The sequence below is a fragment of the Triticum dicoccoides genome, chromosome 7B, assembly GCF_002162155.2.
Source record: "Triticum dicoccoides isolate Atlit2015 ecotype Zavitan chromosome 7B, WEW_v2.0, whole genome shotgun sequence".
Lineage (NCBI taxonomy): Eukaryota > Viridiplantae > Streptophyta > Magnoliopsida > Poales > Poaceae > Triticum > Triticum dicoccoides.
Window position 1 is genome coordinate 758,625,598 of NC_041393.1, and position 6,535 is coordinate 758,632,132.

A 6,535-nucleotide genomic window follows, 5' to 3' on the forward strand; every position below is an offset into this window, starting at 1 on the left:
GGCGGCGCGGGAGCCTCGGTGGTGCTTCGGTGGCCGGCGGGGAGGCTGGCGGACGCTGGATCTGGCCGGGCGTGGCTGGATCCGGGCGTTCTTCGGGGGTTTTCTGCTGCAGCCTGTTCGTTGTCTCCGCGTGGTGCGGTTCCTGCGGCGTGGCGGCGGTGACCTCCTGCCCCAAGGCCTGGTGAGGGCGACGGCGTGAGGTCGGCCCGATGGCGGTGACGGTGGTGTGCGTCCAGGGCCCGGCATCTGGTCGGGCGGGCGCGCGGGACGGCCTTGGCAGGGGCGGGCGCTGACGGGAGGCTCCCCTCGGTGCTCTGCGGTGCTGGTTTGGTGGAGGTTTTAGGGAGGTTTGATGGAGGTCTGTGGCTGGCCGGTACGGGCTGGTGGTGGTCGAGCATCTCAGGGAGAAATCCTTCTTCCGGCCTTTGCCGGAGCTGGCGACGGCGGCGCCTATGGGCGTCGCGCTCTTTCCTGGAAGCGTCGTCGATGTATGGTGCTCCACCCCTCACCCCGCGGCCTTGGCTCCGGAGGGAAACCTCTGATCTGCGGGATCGGGCGTTGAAGGCGTCTTCACGTCTTCTTCCTCCTTGGGGGCATCGTCTTGGAGCCGGCTACAACCTGAGACCGGTGGATGGCGGCATCTTCGCCGCATGGAAGGGCGGCATCTTCGCCGCGTGGGATGGCGGCATCTTCGCCGCGTGGTTTGCTGAGGCAGCCGTTTCAGGGGCGCTGATTTCTGTTTGGCAACGATGATGGCGTCAAGAGGAGCTTGGGTCGCGGCTCGGGCTTTGGTAGTCGGAGGTGCTCTTTAGGGCACGGGCGGTGCAAGTCCTGCATATTTCCCTTGTGAGGCTCGTCGTCAAAGTCGAAGTTGTCGGTTGTTGGCGCGTGTGGCCATCTGTTGGCATGTGCCGTCATTGCTCTGTGTAGCTGTTTGCGAGGGCGACTTGTTGGTGGAGCTCTATGGTGAAGTCGGAGTCGCCCGTTCGGAGATAACCGGTGATGACGATGACGCTTGCGACTCCCCGGCGGATGTCTTTTCTTCTTTGCAGCTCATGTTTCATGTCGGTGGCCAGGTTGGCCGGTGGTGCCCATGTTATATGGGTTGGGTTATATTGGTTTTAGCCCGGTTTTCCGTCAGTTAACCGGGCAATTCTTACTTCTTCTTAATCAATGAAAATGGCAAGTCTTTTGCCTCGTTTCAAAAAAAAAAACAATATATAGGCATTCAAATGTTCAGTACCTTCATGCACTGACCAGCCTCTACTCGTTAGTCACCTCCGTCGGGTTGAAAGGGGTCATGATCACACCGTGTGATCTTTAATCATAGCTTCCTCTGCAGGGTTTTGTTTGGGTTCGTCAATAGGGAACACCTGAACCTGAAGGATGATGCCACACAGAACGCGCAAAGTGTCAAACAAGCACCTACTAATTAACTGACGAATGGATCGACTGACGCGTGCACATGCGACATGATCACTTGCATTGATATATCCTGACCAGAGCTGAACTCAATAACTGTAGACCGAAAGGCTTCATTACTTATGTAACAATGCCAACGACCGAGCAGCTGTGCCGGCAACTAAGCCACCTGTCAGAGTAACAAGTTATTTGTCAGTACTATAAAACAGTAGAGAATGGTGGGATTGATTTCCTTTTCTCGTAAGAAAACAAGGAATACATTTTTTTTAGAAAAAGGAGGATGACCCCCGGCCTCTGTGCATCTGGGAGATGCATGCGGCCACTTTATTGATTATTCTCGAGGACCTTACAAAGTATTACAATAATAGGCATGAATCCGCCATCTTGACATCATATGCCACTACTCCTATCCATATGATGAAGGGGCGCTAGCTGGCCAAATACCTAGTCCACTCACCTAAACCTATCATCAAAAGCCAGAAGCCCCAGCCGAGCCACATACCGGGTCTGGGGCATGAACTGGTCTGACGCACTCACATGTGTCGTCGCCGCCATCTTCCACTGGTCCATCTTCAGAGCAGATATTGCTTCTACCTTGTCAGGCCACTCTGCCATCGACGCCACCATGACGCCAGACAACAACCGCCTCCTGCGCGAGTCCAGCACCGCGCATCGGGCGCCGAGTCTCCATTGCACCACGCCGCCGAGATCCGCCGTCATCAATGTACAGGATGAAGCACCGCTCCACCAAAAAAACCACCCACTGGTCCCTCGAACCCGTGTACGCCTCCAGAAAACAAGGAATACATAGAAACCAGGAGGCGTGTTACCTTGTGCAACTCAAAGCAGCACCTGAAAATCTGGATTTGTTGCTTTCAATTTCTCGACTTCCTCTTGTAACTCAGAGCTGCAACTTCGTACGGCTAGTCTTTGCAGTGAAGTGGGGAAGGCCCCCTTAGGCAGAGACCGGATTTGAGGAGAACCTTCAACACGTAGTGTCTCAAGAGAAGGAAGGCTGTGTATCCCTTGAGGAAGGGATAGCAGATTTGGACAATCCCCAAAATGGAGAAAATTGAGGAAGGTGAGGAGCTGAAGAGCTCCTTCTTCCTCTCCCGTGAAGCTTTCTGCCCGCTGATCATTCCAGAAGTATAAGAACTTGACGGTAGGGGCGAGGAGGGTGCAGCTGGGAGCAACAAGCACCGCTGAGATGCAATCCACTACAAGGTAACTCAACTTCAGGAACGACCCCGGACGCAATGATAGGCTGGTCCTTGCTCCCGCCAATTCTGAGAACAGATCCGCTGATACACTTATCTGCGTTATAGACCACCAATGTATCAAGGTTGACTGTGATGAGAGGATTAAACCCATCCACTGTCAAATTCTCACAGTCCACCAGTTTTAGATGGGTGAGACAAGTGAGGTTTGAGAGCAGAGCCATTGACTGCATGCCTGACTCTCCTTGGATCTCAAGTGTCTTAAGGGAAGCGGGGAAAGGCCTGATGGTGTGAGCTGCTTCGACGGGCCACCGAAACAAGTTGGGACAATCCCTTACTTCAACTGATTCGAGGCACATGAGATCCTGCAGTCCATGGCACGTGATGCTGCATTTGAAGAAATATAGCCTTGCTAGGGATTTCTGTTTATTGAGCTCCGTCAGTGAAAAGGCTGACACATTACTGATTCTCCCTTCCACTACATTACGCAGGTTATGCAAGGCCAGCCCACCACTATACCCATCAACAAACATCCTATTCCTCCCTCTAGAATATGTAAGCTCTCTAGAAGGAAGTGCCACACGACAATATGTCAGCGTGGACCTGTGAGGCATGGGGGGCAGAGACAACTTTGGGCAATCATCAATGGAAAAATGCCAAAGATTGGTATAAGAGACAGAGCACTCCAGGAAGGGCAGCGTGAAGTGATTCGGACAATCTTTGCAGCTGATGTATTCAAGCCTTGAAAAAGAATTGGCCCCTCCAACCCACTCAAAAAATTCAGGTAATCTAGCAAGAACAATCCGCTTCAAACTCATAAAGCTTTTGTCCGTCACACAAAAAAGACTAGGCCTGATCTCACGAAATACAGAGATGTTGGTCAATGTGAGTGATGTGAGATGCATTAGCTGCCCAAAAGGTGGAAGGGTGCCCCAAGACACACCCTCCAGGTGCAGAGACCCCAACATTTTGATGCTAATGTCACCAAACAACCAACTAGGACCATTTACACCACCATGATTTATAATGCCAAGTGCTCCAAGATTATGGTGTGGCTGAAGAGCATCAAGAACACCATATTCTGTGCTATGTTGGTGATCTGTACCCCAAACTAACCACAACTCTTTCAAATCTCAAGTTTGGCTTCTGCAGCCTCTTCCTTGGTTGCCACCTTCTCAAGATTATGTATGCTGAGTTCTCCTCCAAGCTCTGTTAGTTTCCCCAACTCTCTCAGTTCATATCCAACACTCTCTTTTTTAACACAGAATTTTTTTAGCTCCTGCAGGTATTTCATCTTTCCGATCCCAGGAACATTGGATTGGAGTTCTTTATCAACAAAAAGATGGCGTAAACTTATAAGGCGGCTAATGTCTTTAGGTAACTTTCTATAGTCACCAAAGCTTCTAAGGTCTAAAAATTTCAAGTGATAAAATCTGGATAGTGTACTAGGAAAAGTCGGTTCTGACCAAATGTTTAAAAAATATGGTCCTGTAATTTTTAGGTATCGGAGGTGGATATGTTTTGAAAAGTTGAGCGGCAAAGATTTTTGGGAATTTGCTACTATATATAGGACACGAAGACCCTCTATTTCCTTAAAAATATCTTTAAAAAATCCATCAGTTGTTTCATCATATTTTCTAAAAATCGTCAAAGCTCGCAAATTGCAAATGTCTATCTTGCTCCTCAATTTAATCATTTCTTCCCTAACACCCCCTTCAAATCTATCTTCCATTGTGAGAGATACATGTCGAACAGTTTGTGGGATGTCATCAACTCTAAAATTTGACCTACATATGTTGAGGCACTCTTGCGACGAAACACTTAGAGACAATTCATGTAATAAATCATGCATTACATAGTATGGTTGCTCAGAATCATTAACTACCTTCACAAGGAAGCCATTATCTACTAATTCTTCTATATAATTCTCATCTTTTTCTATGATTCCCAGTGCAATCCAAAAATACGTCATATCTAACTTCTTAAATTCAAAATCTTCAGGGAACAAGGAAAAATATGAAAAACATTTCTTTAGATGAAAAGGAAGGTAGTCATAGCTAATCCTTAATGATGGCATAATGTCATCAACATTTTTCACTTTTTGCCACTCGTTGTTTTGAAAAACTCCCATCCAATGTCCTTGAGAGAAGTCCTTGCTCAATAACCGACCAACCGTTATGGCTGCTAGAGGTGAACCCTTCAATTTTTTTGCAATATCAATTGCAAGATCACCCAAGTCCCCTTAGCAATACTCAGGTTTGTTGTCCCCAAATATTAATGAAAAAAATGTGAAGAAGTCATCAAACTCCAGACCTTGCAGTTCTATTTGGATGGTGGTTTTCACCATTTCAACTATATATGGAAATCGAGTTGTGACAAGAATGGAGCTAACAGGGTTTTCCATCCCTCGCTATTGCATTCCCATATATCATCAACCACAATTAAAAATCTTTTGGACTTGAGTTCCTCTGTGATGGATATTTGGAGCTCATCCAAATTGTTTGTTTGATTTCAAGTGTTGCTTCTTTTTATGGAGCTAAGGATCTGTTGGCTGAGCTTAACCACATCAAACTCTGTTGATACACAAACCCAAGCCTTAACAGCAAAGTGCTCTTCTATCCTTTCATCACTATAAAGGTGTTGGGTGAAAGTTGTCTTTCCAATACCCCCTAGACCACCTATAGGAAGAACAGACAGGGTTTCAAAATGTTGTGTGGCAGTAGTGAGGATATCATCTATGGTTTTATCCAAAAGGGCTCTCCTCCCATGCAATGTTTGTTGTGTAATGGTTGATCCTGTGACACGATGGCTTGGGGTGATTGTTCTGATGGTGCTATGGTGTGGTATTGTGGGGAGCAACTTTGAGACACTGTCACACAGGGACTGTATTTCCTCTATTACTAGCTTGATTTTTTTGGACATGGCAACTCTGTCAAATGGTAACTTAGCAACTGGATCATCATTATCACCACTACCAGGGTTTATTGTGGCATTGGGTGGATTATCAGTAATGACATCAGCAGCAACACCATCATCACCATCTTTGATGCGTGAACAAGAAAAGCATGCAAGGCAGTTACCGACAGTGTGGCGAAGAGCATAGCAACCATGGCGAGCACGACTTAGGATGTCATCACCCAGGTCAGGCACCGCGTCGTGGGTGCCGTCGAGGTGGTCCCGGATGATGAAGTAGTGAAGCTCATCCAGCGCATCCTCAGCCTCGTCGGCCTTGATGGTGAGCTTCTGCAGCAACCCCTGGAGACCGAGGTTAGCGCTCACACCCCTCGTTTGGGCCTCTTGCAGCAGGCCTTGTGCGAGCATGAGATCTTGCTTGATCTTGTGGGAGTTGAGCCCAAGCTGGGAGCTGGCAACAAACGCCTCCACGAACTCATTGGACGGGTGGTTCAGCATGCTGCCAATGAGCCTGTTCGCCGCACCGATCGCCGCCTCCATCTCCTCCGGCGCCCCGGAAGGCAGGGTTAACTATATATGGTGGTTGGTGGTATGTATGAGAGGTTGTGTGAGCTAGGCAAAGGCTAGCTGTTTGGTTGTGAGTGTTCCTGGTGGATCGATGGACGGATCCATTTATAGCACAGATCTGTAGGCATAGAGGGTGTGATCCTCTGTAATTAACGAATAACTAGTAAAGTTTGGTGCTACTCCTAAGCTAGATCTGAAATTGAAGGACGAGCCTAGGCAGTAGTGTAACAAATCAATCAGGAACTCGAGGGGGACGACAGCCCATGTGCTAAGCAACTCAGCACGGACAAAAAGGTGCAGAATTTTTAAGGAAGAGGAACAGAGCGACCTGCTGCATTGATTAGATGGAAAATGCTGCAACGGGCCGTTGCTTGTCTCATCTGCACGCTAAGCTAGTGGGTAAGCACCGGACGAAA

At 48.4% G+C, this 6,535-nt stretch overlaps 1 pseudogene; it reads right to left on the reverse strand.

The window, feature by feature from the left end:
• Positions 1-2,262: 2,262 nt before the first annotated feature.
• On the reverse strand, positions 2,263-6,092 carry LOC119339711 (annotated as a pseudogene).
• Between the last annotated feature and the right edge of the window lie 443 nt (positions 6,093-6,535).